We start from the raw sequence: 17,486 nt of genomic DNA, 5'->3' as shown, positions 1-17,486 counted from the left end.
GAAGATCTCGTAAAATCTTCTTTGTTTGTTTAGTTCTTCTTGCTATTTTTTCGGTTTGTTCTGCTGTTTGTTTTGATACCGGAAGAAGATCTTCTTTGATGACTGTTGTAACTTTCTCAGTAGCTGCAGTGACGGACTTAAACAGTTTTTTAGTGTCTTCTTCGTTCTCAACTTGTGCTTCTTGCTGCGCTTGTAGATTTTTTCTAAATGAGTCTCTGACAGGAAGAAATTTTTTAATTGCTTCTAATCGTTCTCGTGCTATTCTTGCAGTATGAGATTCTGGATGTACCATTATTTTTAATATAACAATTTTTTAATTGATATCAGCAAAAGGGGTGTAAATTTAATTAAAAAGATATCATTAATATAATGAACAATTGTACGTGGCTGCATCAAGGAACAACAAATAAATGCGCCGTGGAGAATATTGCAGGAGACATAATTATATTTTATCAAAAAACCCTCATGCTGGTCCACGAAGTTGTGTTGGATGTAACAACGGCGTTAGAGGATTATATCAGATTTGCAAAAATTGCGGTGGAGATCGATACAGAAGTTTAATGATATATTACAGAAAAAGAAAAAAACAAATCCAAAAATGGAAAAACCACCATCAGAACTTGAATATTACTTGAAACATAGAACAAAAGATTCCCAGGATTCAGATGAAGATTCTCAGGATTATTCAGAATAACACAGCAGCTGAGAGGGCCTTGTCTACAATTCTGTTTGGGACAAACAATAATCGTAGACGTGGTATTGACCTCTATGAAGGGTCACTATTTTGTTTTTGTCTAAAAACGTACGTGACTCGTTAAGTGGTCTAATCGCCCTCTCTGCTGCTACTAATGGAGGCAAACGTTGGCCCTTGGATACTTCCTATGATGATGTGAGGCCATTGGCATTTTAACTCTCTCTCTCTTTCTCTCTCACACACACACAGAGACGCACGCGTGCGTGTACATCTTCAATGTAATTAGAATCACCGGCTGGAATACTGCAGCAAGAAATTGGTGCAAAATTGGAATTTTTAATTCTTCACATTGTAACTAGTTCCAAGTGTACTTTTTTCTATGGTTTTATATTTCTTAAAATTTAAAGAATAGTTTGCTTACGTTTTTGTGACTGTAATTGTTCTAATAGAATAGAACAGAATAGAAAAGAATAGCGGTTTTGAGGTTGTGTTCTGCTGTCAGAACACATAGATGATGTAACACGTTCTCTCAAGAAACGTTTGTACATGTAAATCATAAATCTTTTTAGAAGGTGTAACGTTTGTATGATTTAAAATCAATTAGTTTCTTGTTCTTTATTACCGTGTATATTGCAGCGTGTACAATATTCTCACGTGACTAAGATGAGCCGTTAATATCGAGCCTAAGCTATGCCTACTGTAGATTTTGTATGTACGTTTAATAAAGATTACTACTCTCTCCATGCACTGATGTGTTCTGCCTTGATTTCATGATTTTCTGTGCAAGTTTCCATCATTTTGTAACAGTTACAAACACGGTTAGGTTAGCTCGCTCTCAGGCTATACGCACGCGCAATGAGCAAGCACCTGCTGACGTCACACTGGTCACTCGTTGGCCCTGAGACCTGTATAATATAAACTATTTCCAAATTTAAGACTAAGCATATAATGCATCTCAGCTATAGTAGATACTGCATTTTAATTTTGCATTATTGTATTAAAATGTTTGCATAAAATGGAAATTTTCTTTGTGAAAGAACATGTTTTCGCTTCGATTTCTTCCCCAGTTTGATTATACGCAGTTTTGAGGCCCTGACTCGTAAACACAACATGGCGAATGTGATAGACGGGGTATGTATTCTAGGTTGCAAAAATATTTTGATATCTTTTTACATCCAATATACTGGTTTATACTCAGCATTATTGAACGAAAAATGATAAATATGTCTCTTTGAATAAATCTATACACCACTGTAAGTCAGAAAATGGCGATGGAAATCAACGAGGCTAACCTGCAATTGAGGCGGGTTCGTCGATCATGAGAAATCGCGAGGTCAAACCCATTTCAAATCTGCAGGCTGTATCAGTCTTGAAATACAAGGAAAATCGCACACTTCATATAGAAAGCAGCAAAGCCTGAAAAATTTGCGAAAATGTAAAGGTTTTACATGTAAGCTCTGTACAAGCTATGTCAATGCAATATTGAACATTTCTCACGTGGATGTTTATCATGGCACCGTGACACCGTCACACTTGACACTGACAGCTTACCCTATGTTTTTATTATTATTCTGAATTTTGTTGTTGTTGTTGTTGTTTTACATGAAAAAGATGCAGAGCCTTTTTCGGTAATTATAGCATGAATATGGTTGTTTCATGTATTAGACTTAGGATTTCATCAATGTATAATGTTCAAGAATAAGTTACTGTGACCCAGTTTGTAGGGAAACATTATCTCCGACGGTCTCCAAAAACCAAGGGCCATAATATGTTGCCCACGTTGTGACAAAAAGCTCATCTGTTTTATTTGTTTAAAATGCCGTACGAATATCATATCAATTAATATAAATAAGGAAGATTCTTGTAAATATCACAACAAAGGGAGCTAAATCAGAAACATTGCATCAACAAGAATGCTGGTTGATTCGAACCACGCCTCATCTGGATCATATTACAGATAAATGAGTGTGTGTGTGTTTTGGATTTTTAACGTAGCTTTAACAATTTTTAGTCATCGCTACGATGTCTGCAGTGTGGCAGCTTATAGTGCTGTCTAGTGCACTGGGGCATCATGACATGTAGCATCATGTCACATCCAGTCACATAATCCTGACACCAGGCCAACCAGTCCTAATACTAACCTCTTAATGCTGCGTATCAAGCAAGGGAGCTGTTAGTATAATTTTTATAAGTCTTTGGTATACTTGACAAGGGATCGAACCCACAAGATCATGCCGGTAGGTAGGTAGGTCAAAAATTGTTTTCTTCTAATTCAAATCAATGTACATGTGTCACACAATCACAAATTTGTAGGTCTGAATGTAATCACACTAGCAAGTCTGAATGCTCACATACACAAGACTGAATGTAATCACACTAGCAAGGCTCAGTGCTCACATACACAAGTCTGAATGTAATTACATAAATTATTTTGAATGCAATATTCACATTAATGTATAATATGAATTTAATGTTAAAAAAAACAAGTCTGTATTGTTCAAACAAAGAGTCGGAATGTAATGTTTACGACAAGACATTGTGATGTCCATATGAACAAGTCAGAGTGTCCAAACGTTAGGTTCACGTACACATGTTAGAGTGTAATGCTTACTCAAACAAGTCTGAATGTAATAATAACATCACTGTTATGACTAATGTTTACATTGAAGTTGGGTAGTAATGTTCACATTATTAAGTCTGAATGTAATGTTTGCATAAAGAAGTCTGGATGTGATGATCATATGAACAAGTCTGAATATAATGTTCACATTAATATCAGAATTCAGCGGTAACACAAATAGGTCATAATGCAATGTTCACACAAATATAATAATAGTAATAATGAGGACTTTGTATAGCACCTAATCTTTAGAAGTTATAAGTGCTTTACAACATTAGACAACACCTTTAAGATTAAAAAACATGTAATGATATGATTACAGAAACAAACACCATGAAATTTGAAAGCATTAAAAAACATGCTGATAATATTAAAGGTAGGAAACATTATTAGGTCTTTATATTTGTTCTTGCAGTCGAAATAAGTGAGTTTTGATAGCCCGCTTGAATGTGATCACTGTGTCTTTGTGTCTAAGTTCAGTGGGCAATTCATTCCACGTTGCTGGGCCCTGGTGTGCAAAAGAACGCTGTCCATATGACTTTGTTTTCATACTTGGAATAATGAGTATACTATTGTCAGAAGAGGAGCGTAAGTATCTTGCTGGTGTGTACACATGCGTGAGGTTGGATAGGTATGTTGGACTAGAGTCCAACAGTGAAATGTAGCACAGAGAACAAATTTTGTGTTTGATTCTGGATCGAATGGATAGCTAGTGTAGGGTACAGAGCAGCGGGTAGGTGTGCTCTGATTGTGGTACTCTAAGTATGATCCGAGCAGCTGTGTTTTGAAGTTTCTGGAGCAGATATTGAGATGAACCAGACAGAATTGAGTTACAATAGTCCAGTTTTGAAAGTAGTAACGAACACACAAGTGTTTTAGTGGCATCATCTGAAAGATATTTGCTGATGCGTCTCAGCTCAAGATATGCAGCCTTGCATATGTTGGTGCAATGTGAGAGTACTGTCCAGAGTAACACCTAGGTTTAGTACTGATTGTGTGAATTTAATGTTGGTGTTGCTGATATTTATTGTTTGAGGTAAAGGATTTGAATGAGAAAGTCTTTGTGTTGTGATCAGAATGGCCTCAGTTTTATCATCATTCATCTGTAGCTTGTTACATGTCATCCATGATTTCACATTAAAAATGCACTTCTCTACACCTTGGATGGTAGCATCAACTTCAGTTGGGTGGCTAAATTTATATATTTGGGTGTCATCAGCGTACAATTGGTGAGACACTGGATGATGATCTATGACATTTGAGAGCGACTGAGTGTGCAGAATGAAGAGAACAGCTCCAAGAACAGACCCCTATGGAACACCACAACATAGATCAACTGGGCTGGAGTGATTCCATTTGTAAGTACAATTTGTGTCCTGTTGACCAAGTAGGACTTGAACCACAATAAGGCTGTATCATGAATGCCAAATACATGCTGGAGACGGTGAAGTAATATATCATGGTCTATTGTGTCAAATGCTGCAGACAAATCAAGGAGGGTGAGGACTGTAATCTTTCCGCTATCCAACGCAGAGAGAATGTAATTAACTACTTTTAGAAGTATGACTAGAAGTATGAATTTGAATGTAATGTTCACATTGATATCTGAATATAAAGTTTGAACAAGTTTAAATGTATTGTTCACACACACACAAGTATGAATGTAATGTACAAAAATAAATCTGAATTCAAGGTTAACAGTAGGTTTGAATGGTGTTCACACCAACCATTCTGAATGTAATGTTCATATTTAGTATGTATTATGTCTTAATGCTTTTACAAATAATTGATAATGCTTACTCAAACAAGTCTGAATGTGATGTTGACAAATAAGATGTGATGAACAAGTCAGGATGTAATGTTACCATTAATATGCCTGAATTTACTGTTCAGACAATTAAGTATGAATCTGTTATTCACACAAATGGGTCTGAATGTAATGTTGAGATAAATAATTCTCAATGTAATGTCAGAATGTAATCTTTACATAAATATCTCAGTTTGATATTCAAGCCTGAATGTAGTGATCACATTAATTTTCACACAAGTAAGTCTGGTAATGCTGCCATAAAAAAGGTTAAAAGTTCACATAAATAAGTCTGAATGAAATATGGGAACAAATAAGTCTGAATATCATTTTGGATAAATAAGTACATGTAATGTTCACACATAGAATCCCAAAAACAAATGTTCACAAAAATAATTCTCAGTGCAACATTCACATGAGTTAGATGGAGTATCCTGTGGATACAGTGTAATGTGGACACAGATAAGTGTAATGTGTGCAAGAATAAGTCTGAATGTAATAGTTTTCATTATTGGAAAATAGCAAGTTAAATTAAGTTTTTTGTGTGATAACATCGCTTTAGGAGTTAGAAAGTATTGTTTACAAAAAATCACATACCTAATCAAAGAAGTACTACACATTTACCTAACGAGAATAAAATCTTAACTGAAGAGATTTTCTAAAATTATATGATGTTAAAAGTCTATATTTGATCTTGTGAAAGGTTATTTTTTAGAGCTTGGTCTATGATAATTCTGACACCAGTTGCAATTGTTTACAAAATGAGACCAGTCTTTCTCCTTTGGGTAAATGTTATTTGGAATTGAAAAGTGAGAGCAAACGTTTAGATTTTCAGTAAATAAAAATTTGGGCAATACTAATGACAGAACACCCATTTCAAAAAGAAAATACAGGTTAGCCATTGGTGCATACAATTTCAACCCTGAATTCCTATTTTTTGCTAGTTATTACAATGCATGAAATTAGCTGTTCAAAGAGAACTTTGTTTATGAAGAAAACATTGTATTGTTGATTTATGTTTTTGAAAAGTAGATTTTAATTGAAAATGTTTTAAGAACATTTGACACCAGTAACTTCTAAAATCTCACATATAACAGATAATATTAAAACAATTCAGTATCGTCTGGATTTCATCATGGGAATGAAGTCTGCACTTCAGCTTAAGACTACAATACAGTGATCTGATTGGCTGACACTTAAGTCTAGAATACATTGATCTGATTGGTTTACACTTAAGTTTAGAATACAGTGATCTGATTGGCTGACACTTAAGTCTAGAATACATTGATCTGATTGGTTTACACTTAAGTTTAGATTGATCTGATTGGCTGACAATTAAGTCTGACTTAAAATTTACCATTTAAATGTCATATATTCTGACTTAACCACTTTTAACCTGCATTGATGAAATTTAGTCTATGTCTAGTCTGAATTAAATCAATCTTCTAATAGTTTTTAGATGATGCAAAAATTGGAAATGATTTATTAATAGTTATTTCTTCTAATAGCTTTTAGATAATGGAAGACTGGGAATGATTTATTATGAGCCATTGCTAACATGTATACATTCATCTGAGAAAAAAAGTTTATCTTACATTTGTTATTGGCAACAATTTGTGTTGAATAAATGGGAATAAACCAAAACTAATCTGACTGCATTTTCCAGTCTCTGTTTTTTTGTTTTGTTAAGTCAAACACAGATATACAGAGAGGCTATTTAGAAAGGCAGAATCAAAGTGAGTGTTCAGTTTTATCTTGAAAAGGAGAGACAATGAGAAGAAGGTTACTTTATGCATGTATCTGTATTGAAACATAAAGGGCTAAAGCTAGAAAAAGGGTTAAGCATCTCAAAGGACGATACTGTTTTAACAAAGTATGAATGAGATCTGTATCAAAGATAACACCAGACCCTTGGAACCTAACTTTGAAGAAAACGGGTCCACCACTGATGTTTCCAAACCATAGATTAATTGTGAAAATGAGTTGAACATGCAGTAGTTGCAGGACTGGAGTGAATATATACTAGAGTGCATGAAAACAAAAAAGAAAATACTCAGCAAAAATACAAATAGCTTCCAAAAGATATAGAAGATTTCCATACTGAAAAAGACAAAAATGAAAATGCAATCGGAAATTTAGTCAGCTGTAACTGCTGCTGAAAAGATAAGTGTTGAAACAAAAACTGAGAAAGACACCATCTGCTGAATTAAGAGTAAAGGACATCTTGCCAAGAAAGGTCCCTTGAACAGTGATGGTCAAATTTTTCCAGCAGAAAGTTTGGTCCATGAAATTCTGACAGCTAGAAAGTCCAGTAGGATTAAAGGAAAGAGTATAATTTTCACTATTCTATCTTGAAAACGTCATTAAAAGTATATATTTGAAGAAAGCTATGCATAGAAAAATACCAGATTTTATTATTAAAAATCAGACAGGAAGATGTCTTTACAAAGAAGTTGGTTTATGTGTATTTGTGGAAAGGTGATAGGTTTCATGTTTCTCAGGAAAGCTGACAAAATCAGAACCAAAGATAGGCATGTATAAAAGCGGATGAATCAAGAGAGCATGGTCTGACTTCATGTGAAATTTATTTCTGAGACTTTTAATAATAAAATAGTAATAACAATAATAATAATAACGTGGTCTTTCTTAGAAGTTCTAAGCACTTTATAATATTAGGTAAGACATAAAAGCATCCATAATGAAAAGATTTACAAAAACAAACCCCCTGGAATTACAAAACAAAAACATGCAGACAATAATTAAGGAACTAAACATTATTAAGTCTTGAAGCCTGTTCTTGTAGTCAAAATAGGTGAGTTTAAGAGTACTCTTGATCAGTGTTTTTGTGTCCAAGATCAATGGGCAATTTGTTCCATGTAGCTGGCCCATGGCATGCAAGTGATTGTTGTATGACTTCGTTTTGGGAACAATGAGAATGCAAGTGTCAAGAGGAGTGTAAGTTTCTAGATGGAATGTACACATGGGTGGGTTAGATAGGTACGTTGGACTGGAGCGAGTCAGTGAACTGTAACATTATGAACAGATTTTATGTTTGATTCTTGATCGAACAGGTAGCCAGTAAAGGTTACAAAGATGGGGTGAGGTGTGCTCAGTTTATCATACTCTAAGGATGATACTAGCAGCCATATTTTGAAGTTTCTGTAGTAGATAATGTGACGAACCAGATAGAACTGAATTACAATAGTCCGGTCTTGAATGCATTAGGGGACACACAAGTGTTTTAGTGGCATCAACTCAAAGAAAATTGCAAATGGAGCTGATGCATCTCAGTCCCAGATAAGCTGCCTTGCATTGATATAATGTGAGAATACTGTTGAGAGTGACACCTAGGTTTCATACTGACAGTGAATTTAATGTTGGTATTGCTGATACATATTGTTTATGGTAAAGGATTTGAATGAGAAAGTCTTTGCCTGATGATAGTCTGCTTCTGTTTTGTCATTATTCATTTGCAGCGTTTTACATGTCATCCATGACTTGCATAGGAAATCTGCCTCTCTGCACCTTGGATGGTAACCTCAACCTAGTTGGGCAGCTAGATTTGTGTATTTGAGTGTTATTTGCATACATTGGGTGAGACAGTGGATGTTGATCTATGACACTTCAGAGTGGCTTGGAGTGTACAGAATGAAGATTACAGGGCCAAAATCAGAACCTTGTGCAACACTAAAACATACATCAACTGGGATGGAACGTTTTCCAATTATGGTCACAATTTGTGTCCTGTTGACTAAGAAGCCATTGAACCTTAGTAAGGCTGCATCGTGAATACCAAATACATGCTTGTGATGGTGAAGTAATATATCATGGTCTGTTTTGTCAAATGCAGCAGACAAGTCAATGAGTGTGAGGACAGTAATCTTTCCATTATCCCAAGCAGAGAGAACATCGTTAACTACTCTCAGAAGGGCAGTTTTCAGTACTATTGCAAGGGCAATATGCAGACTGTAAATTATTAAAAGACTATTTGAATTCAGATGAGATACAAATTTTGATAGAACAACTTTTTCTGGGATTCTTTTAAAAGAATGAGAGTTTAGAAACGTGGTGGTAGTTCTCTATTTTGTTATGGTCAAGTGACAGTTTCTTCAATGGAGGCTTTACAATGTTAGCTTAAAAAATGGTGGGAATTCCCCAGATGAGAGAGAAATATTGATAACATCAGTTAGTGAAGGCAATATTGAATCTAAGCACTCAAGTGGCAGTGATGTCAAAATCGGATCAAGTTCACTTTGGTGTGCTCATCATCACATGTACCAAATCCATAGAGACAGCTTTTAATGCTGTGTATATTCTCTGTCACAACTGTATGGTGATGATGAGTCAATTGAAATCGTGTTGTCAAGCTTATCTCTAATGAATTGGACTTTGTCACAGAAGAAATTTGTGAACAGGTCTGGAAGGTCAATTGGAGAGAAATTCCTTGGCAGTGGTGTGTTATTCCTTGACATTAGCTTCTTAATCTTGATAATCTCATTGCAGTGATCTTAGTATTGTAGTAGTTGGTGCATGAACTATGTTAAAATGTCTTGTGCAGTTTGATGAAATATGTCACATTAAACAAGTGTCGCAGAAATATGACATTATGGCTGGCTCTGAAATGAGCATGAATCAAGCAGGATGGCTTTCTAATGGAGATAAAAAATAGACAAATTTAAGTCGGTGGGAAAAGGAATGTTTGGCAATGAAAAAATCAGAACAAAACAGTGGAAGAAAGGTCACCAGAGAGGAATTAAACGTGATTTTTAAAAAGCATGTCAATGAATGTAAAGAACATGGTGAGAAAATAAAGCTGCTGTACAAGGCTATGAAGGAATTAAGGGATAAGCTGACCAAAGTCTATGTCATTGTTTAGATGGAGTTTTTTGAGAATTTAACCTGATTGCAGATGATGAAATCCACAGTAACAGTAATGCCATGACATTTTATCCTACAGTGGTTTACTTCAAGAATGAAGTAGGTGAAACTGATCACAAGAGTTGTGTTTGCATTGGATGATTTTTAAGGAACTGTCAATGTTATTCTCAAAAAGTTGATGCCAGAGTTAAAATCAGAGCGATGGGACATAAGAATATATGCTTATTGGACAGAGCCACAGGACATCAAACAGATACAGTATTGGACAGAGCCACAGGACATCAAACAGATACAGTATTGGACAGAGCCACAGGACATCAAACAGATACATTATTGGACAGAGCCACAGGACATCAAACAGATACAGTATTTGACAGGGCCACAGGACATCAAACAGATACAGTATTGGACAGAGCCACAGGACATCAAACAGATACAGTATTGGACAGAGCCACAGGACATCAAACAGATACAGTATTGGACAGAGCCACAGGACATCAAACAGATAAAGTATTGGACAGAGCCACAGGACATCAAACAGATACAGTATTGTACAGAGCCACAGGACATCAAACAGATACAGTATTGGACAGAGCCACAGGACATCAAACAGATACAGTATTTGACAGGGCCACAGGACATCAAACAGATACAGTACTGGACAGGGCCATTGTTGTGTTTTAAATGTGTCTTGCATCACAACAGGAGGAAAGGTTTAGTCTTCCTGCAGTATGAAACTATTTTGGAACTGGCCATTATATGGGCCTATGACTTCATGTTGGGGTTGGGAGCATAGCTAAAAATATGATATTGATTGAAGGTCTTAAAATTTGTAACAGTAAGAAGGGAAAACAAAATCAACAAGCAATTTTTGTCAATTTTTTTTTATACGAAGTGAAAATTCAAGAGATATTTGTAGTACTGTGAATTAAATCAATCTTAAATGACCTATCACAAGTCCAGAAATATAGAAAGTTCTGAATGAGTTCCAGTATTATTGAATGTCCGGAAGTAACACATTGATGCAGTCCTGAATGGCTTTGAATAAGTTCACAATAATACAAAATAGTGTGTTAGGCAATGATCAATGAGCACTTTGATAATTCCTATATATACTTTAAACAAATAAATAATTCCTCTCAAATTATATCTGAACACAACTGTAAACTCTGATCATGGATTCCCACAGACTGATATAGAATAGGAGTGAACTAATGTTTATCAAGTCCCTATTTATACACATTTTCAGTTAACCTGTAATGTAATCAACTGTGAAGATTTTGAACAGAAAAGCTCGATCTAACAGTAAACAAGAACTGTTGCTAAATAAACAGGTTGTTTACAACTTATACTCATTGACACTGGTTAGGTATGTAAATATTTTCTTTAGTACTTCAAACCATGGACAATAGTCAAGTGTTCAATACACCTTAAATGTACATAACAATGGTAGATACTGCAGTTAAGCAAGATAATTATTCAACATGCTAATGATTTTTATTTTTGTGGGAGCAACAGTATGACATTTGTGCTAAGTATAGAACTTCGCAAATAGAACTCTCAGCCATAAATGGTTATTCCAGTAAGAGACATGTTGTGCATGCATATAGCTGCCCCAGTCTATGAAGTGCATGCATATGGCTGTCCCAGTCTATGTAGTGCATGCATGCGGCTGTCCCAGTCTGTGTAGTGCATGCATGTGGCTGTCCCAGTTTATGTAGTGCATGCATATGGCTGTCCCAGTCTGATGCAAGACCACCTCAGTATGTGAAGTTGTTGCTGAACAGAACTCAACCAGTATGGCCATCTTGGTAGCCAGCAGAAAAAGTCTGCTTTTGTTTTGCTATTCAGTTGAAACTGAAAGTTGGATTTTCACCTGAAGAAATTTTGTTAAGCAATGGTTATCATATAGGTATATTTTTTGCCGATTTCTACAATTTTCATTTATCAGGAGATATTTTCGTGTCATTAAAATGTGGCCCATGGGCAGTGGGTTGGATATGCCTGAACTAAACCTTTACAAACTCATTCTTAAGCATTTGTTGGGAGGGTGATCAGTTATGTAGAGCTTAATTAGGCTTTTTCTATGACTTTCCTTGGTGAATACATGCATTTCTTGAATGTGAAGGTTCAGATCTCTAGTAACTGACAAATATTAATCTAATTTTGTAGAGATTTTCTAAAGATGTTTATACCAGTATGACAAATAGATTAATTTTGTGAGGATCTTTTGCTTTTAAGTCTAATCTAACTGCAGACTTCATAGACCCAGATTTGCTGGCATATTTGTTGGGTTGGAATCACATAACCCCATTATTGTGCCTATTAAACTCGGGCCAGTTGTAAACAAGGAAAATGAAATCACCTGTAAACAGTTTTTTTAAACCCACTTTTCATAGATCACAAGAGCTTATATGATGGTCTTTTATCCATCATCTTTTGTCCATCAATTCATCATCTTTTGTCTGTTAGCACTAGCTTGTTGCCACTCCTCCTTCTAAACTACATGGAGGACTGCCATGAAATATACATATTGCCATGAAATATACACATTGCCATGAAATTTACACACATTAATCGTATGGACTAATTTATCCTAACTCAGATGTTCAAAGTGGCTGTTATAGTGGCTATAATTTTGAAATCTTGTGGTTGCTACTCTTCCTGAATGGATTGTCATAGCAACATGGGGTTTTCTTAAAAAGACTAGTGGTGTCTAGCTGGTCGTAAATCAAAAGACTGTAGACAAATTATTATACCTCTATGGTCTTTAAGTAACAGAAATGAGTGAAAACTAACAAGTTTGATAAAATTCAAGAAAGTTTTTATTTCCCTATGATACTAAGTGAAAATTTAAAAAGAACTTATGGTATTAATGAGACCAAACATAGGTACCTTTCTGTTCCAAAATAAGTTTTTGACTCCTGAGCTTTCAGCTTTTTCACAAGGTCTACACCAGAGGAATCACTTCTAGACTTGAGTTACCTGATTAATTAAATGTTGATCGCTTGACAAAATCCGTTTGTACAAGGGAGAAAGTTTCAGCACATTGACCATCATGAAAATTTTGTTTTAGTTATTTCTAAATGAAAATGGTAATGTTTGGACATTCAGTATGCCCACCAGAGCAGATCATTTTAAAATCTTGTTATCGTAGAAAATTAAGTATCAGAAGTACCAGTAGTTTCAACACTCAGCAGTTGAAAGGAAGAAATGGTCTTTTCTTGAATTCCTAGAAGTTCTTTTTGTCCATTGGAACCTTAGCCTTTTCAGACTAATCTTTTATTCAAAACAACAATAAAATTAGTTAAAAGTGACTTTGAAGTATCCAAGTCTCTTCTAACTCCCACACTTCTGGCATACAATTAATGTAAGTAGCTAGAATGGAAAAAAATGGCAGCTTGGAATTTTCTCCACAAATAAAAAAAAAAACAAAACAGAAATGTTAAATTTAGGAATGGCTGATAATTAGTCATTAAATTTTACCTCATTTCCAATCATTGGATTTTCTTGTTTTTCATGTTTCAGTGCAAGTCTGAAGCCAGTATTTAATACCTGTGCATTGCATTTCACAGCTTTGCCAGAAGTGTTGAAACCTTGAAGAAGAATTACCAAGTAAATAGCTGTTCTCATTTTGAGGTAAGTACACAAGCTTCTAATAATGCTTTTGTTAATGATGCTGTTTTATCTCATTGCTCCATACCCTGCATACCAAATCACTTAAATTATCAATGATGGAGGGTGACCAATGGAGAAGGAATCCCACAGTAACTTAAGATGAAAGTTCAAGCCAGAGGTGTCAGTTTTATTCTGCATGCAACTTTGGGGTAATTCCACCACTCGTTATTGCTGTACTCTCTCTCACATTTAGCCTCCGTTTTTGACAGTTTAGCATGCAGGTAAAGTGATGGTGACTCTAGCCAAAGTTGCAGTTATTATTTCAAGTTTGTGGAATGTGGAAGGCTTTTAATATATAATGTTTTGAGGGTATGTGTAGCAACAGTTGATTTTCATAGTGAGCTGTTGGAAAGCCGAAATGTATGATACTAGCTAGATTTGAATCATGAACATCTTTCATCTTCTTTAGATAATAAAACAATTAAATGGAGATGGTTTCGGTCTTGTCTTCATTAGGTATTTATATTTTCCTGATGATGTCAGTTTTAAAGTTGTTGTAATCCTGTTTGCAAGTGAAAGAGACTGCAGATGAGAGACTGCATAGGTAGGTGAGGGATTGCATAGCCAGTACTGTTTGCAGATGAGGGAGATTGCATAGTGAATCCTATCTGCAGATGAAGGAGATTGCATAGTCAATCCTGTTTGCAGATGAGAGAGACAGCATGGTCAGTCCTATTTGCAGATGAGGGAGATCGCATGGTCATTTCTGTTTGCAGGTGAGCAAGATTGCATGGTCAGTCCTGTTTGCGATTGAAGGAGATTGCATAGTCAACTGCTGATAAACCTTTTATACTGGCTCTGCTAAAATCAGCTGATTTAGACTTTTGTGATTTTTTTCAGTGCAGGATGCATTAGTTTAACGATCTCAGCTTAATCTTTTGGGGCCACTAGCAACCCATTTGTTTCCATAGCAACAAGTAATGCAACTTTGTGGGCATGCTATCTTCTTGAAATGTTTCAATTGCTTTTCAATATCTGTTTTGTTTATTTGAAACCTTATGATCATAGTGCTGGGTTAGTCAGTGCTGATTCTTGTATGTCCTTTCGGCAGAAGATTAATATGTGGATGGATCTGGTATGTTGTTTATGGTTTATTTCATTATCATTAAGAATGAACCCAATTAGAGAAATAGTCCTGTTAATATGTAGTAAAATATGAATGATGATATGGTTACGTGTGTTTATATTATATTTATTTCAATATTCTGATGATATGCATATTTTTTATATAGTATGTGTATGCATACACGCTGCACACTTAGGTGTTAACAGTTAGCCTTTTTTATCAGGTTATTGTTGATCTCACCTTGTTGGAACCTTGACATTGTGAACACTTTGCCATATGTGTGCATGTTGGTATGTCTGTCTACATCCCAGGTTACAGTCAGTGTTGAAAGTTTGTTTACATTAAATTAAATGTTAATACAGTTTAGTTTCTAGCATGATGTTAAGGGGATTTTATGGCATTTAATGCATTTCCATTATGTGTGTGGGTTGAGAAATTGGTCAAGAACTTCTTAGTCCTTATGTCTAATGTTAGTTATGTTTTACATTGCAAACATTTTTTTATATCCCACCATGACAGTGGTAAGGTCAAATAAAGTTACCAGTGCTTGTCTGTCTTACTGTCTCTCTGTAGGTCCCACCTTGTTGGAGGTTTGCAGCTAGGTTGTTTCAGGCACTGTTGTGGGGCATCAATGTTCCACGATTTCATTTCATATTTTTGTTTTAAGCTGACCTGTGGTCAAGCAGGCTTTATGTTATAGTCCTTCATCCCTAATGCATCACCTATCTGCTGTCCATCGTGCATTGTCTTTTCAGTTCGAAGAGTTATAGGGCTGCATTCTGATATCATTTTCTTTCAGATTGGTGTGTGTGTTTGATTTGGACTTTTAATGTAGCTTTAACAATTTTTCAGTCATATCACTATGATGTCTGCAATTGTGGCAGTTTATAGTGATATCTGGCACTGGGGCATCATGCCGCAGACATGTAGCATCATGTCTCACCCAGTCACATTTTCCTGACACCAGGCAGACAAGTCCTAACACTAACCTCTTAATGCTGAGTGCCAAGTGAAGCAGCTGTTAGTACCATTTTTTTAAAGTCTTTGGCATGACTTGGCTAGGGATGGTCCCATGACCTCCCACATCTGAGACAGAAGCTCTAACCACTTAGGCCACTGGAGAGTCCCTTTCAGATTGGTTCAATTGATACTGATCCATCAACCAATATGGCTGCCATAAAAAAACTGCCATCAAACAACTTCAATAAAACCATGTAATAAATAAAGACAGATATTACATTAAGCAAGCAAGCATAAAGGTCTTACAGATTTTACGTAAAACAGTTTCTTACAGATTTTACGTAAAACAGTGTCTTACAGATAGTAATGTTGCCCTCTTAGTAAGAGGTGTGGTTAATTGGATTTGGCTGACATTATCTAGAGGATGACCTCCCTTGATATTACAGCCCGGTGGGAGTGGGAAGATAGAATTTCAACAGAGAACTGAGCAAGAATATTGGTAAGAAATAATTCAATATGAACCCCCTTAGACAAGAAAAATAACAAATTTGATCAAAAATCAATAGCGGCAATTCCAGTTTAATCTAAATTATGTCTACAGAATTTAATAGCAGTGTCTAATTTGGAGTTATTTCATCATAATAATGAGTGGTGAAAAAGAGTGCAATGTCCATGACTGATTGCATCGCCTTCCTCCCTTGACTTTGTATCAATGTCTTCCTATTTCCTTGAGACTTCCTATTCTCTACGCTTCACCACCTCCTGGACTTCCTAGTCCTTTATTCTGAACTCATTACTTCTTTTTGGACTTCTGTTTTTGGATAGTCCCATCTCTCCCCAGAAAGCTATATCTTAAAGGACAAAATTACCCCATAATCTCTGTATGTACCACTTTCAACAAGTACATAAAATTCCCTCACTTACGTTACTCAGAAGCATACTAGCTATCCACACTGCATAAATTCTGAACTAATCCGAAAGAGTATCATCTTCGCTTCACAATGACCAGCCATAATTACCATGTTAGTGGTATATCTAACGTTACCGTATCTCTTTACCTATGTTACCACATTTTTGGTTATTACTGCATACAATTCAAAAAATTCTAGTTCACATCATTCCCTAACTTACAAGATTATTTAAACATTACAAAATCAGATATAAATATGCGATTATCGTGAAATCACGTCCTAACAAAGGAAATTATTTCATATAACCCTATGAAATCCTCCATATATGAAAACTTGCAATCATGATTTCTGTCGTAAACTAATAACTGTAAAATTAAAGAGATGAATTGCATAACAACCCTAGCATGAACAGATTTCCATGAAATTGAATAAACAATGCATAATATGGATCCTAATCATATCAAACACATTTGCATAAAACAAACAATCAAAATTAGAAAATTACTTGGAAAATTAAAATTGCATACCTTAATGTTGTTCTCTTTCCGATATTGTTTGTCCTAGCACTAAACCATGTCTTTCCTTACAAGACAGCCACCTGGTCCCCTTTTCTTGTTTCACAAGGAAAGCACAATTCTTTTTAGGCTTCCTAAGAGCCACTTTTACTCTCTCTGGATCTCAGACTAAAGAATTTAGACTAATGTCGTCACTTTAAATTCACATTGCTTCTAAAGTGTATGTCTTAATTTGCTCTGTCCAGTTGTAAGAAGCAGTTCTAAATTTTTCCCAAGATAATAATTTCTTTTGTCAGATCTTAGACGGCTTATGTTGCATATCAATTTCCCTTTGAAAATGATAATTTGAGATGGGTT

The 17,486-nt window shown here is 35.4% G+C and overlaps 1 protein-coding gene across 1 annotated transcript in view; it reads left to right on the top strand.

Annotated features, from left to right (window-relative positions):
• The first annotated feature begins 1,780 nt into the window (after positions 1-1,780).
• LOC149775022 (uncharacterized) overlaps positions 1,781-17,486 on the top strand; it is a 325,791-nt gene continuing 310,085 nt past the window's right edge. The window contains exons 1-2 of the mRNA XM_089944532.1: positions 1,781-1,825; positions 13,528-13,638. The gene's annotated coding sequence lies outside the window, so the exon portion shown is untranslated. The remainder of the gene's footprint in view (positions 1,826-13,527; positions 13,639-17,486) is intronic.

This window comes from Sinohyriopsis cumingii, unplaced genomic scaffold (genome assembly GCF_028554795.1).
Source record: "Sinohyriopsis cumingii isolate HCF-2022 unplaced genomic scaffold, ASM2855479v2 utg000029l, whole genome shotgun sequence".
Taxonomy (NCBI): domain Eukaryota; kingdom Metazoa; phylum Mollusca; class Bivalvia; order Unionida; family Unionidae; genus Sinohyriopsis; species Sinohyriopsis cumingii.
This window is presented reverse-complemented; position numbering and strand designations above follow the sequence as displayed.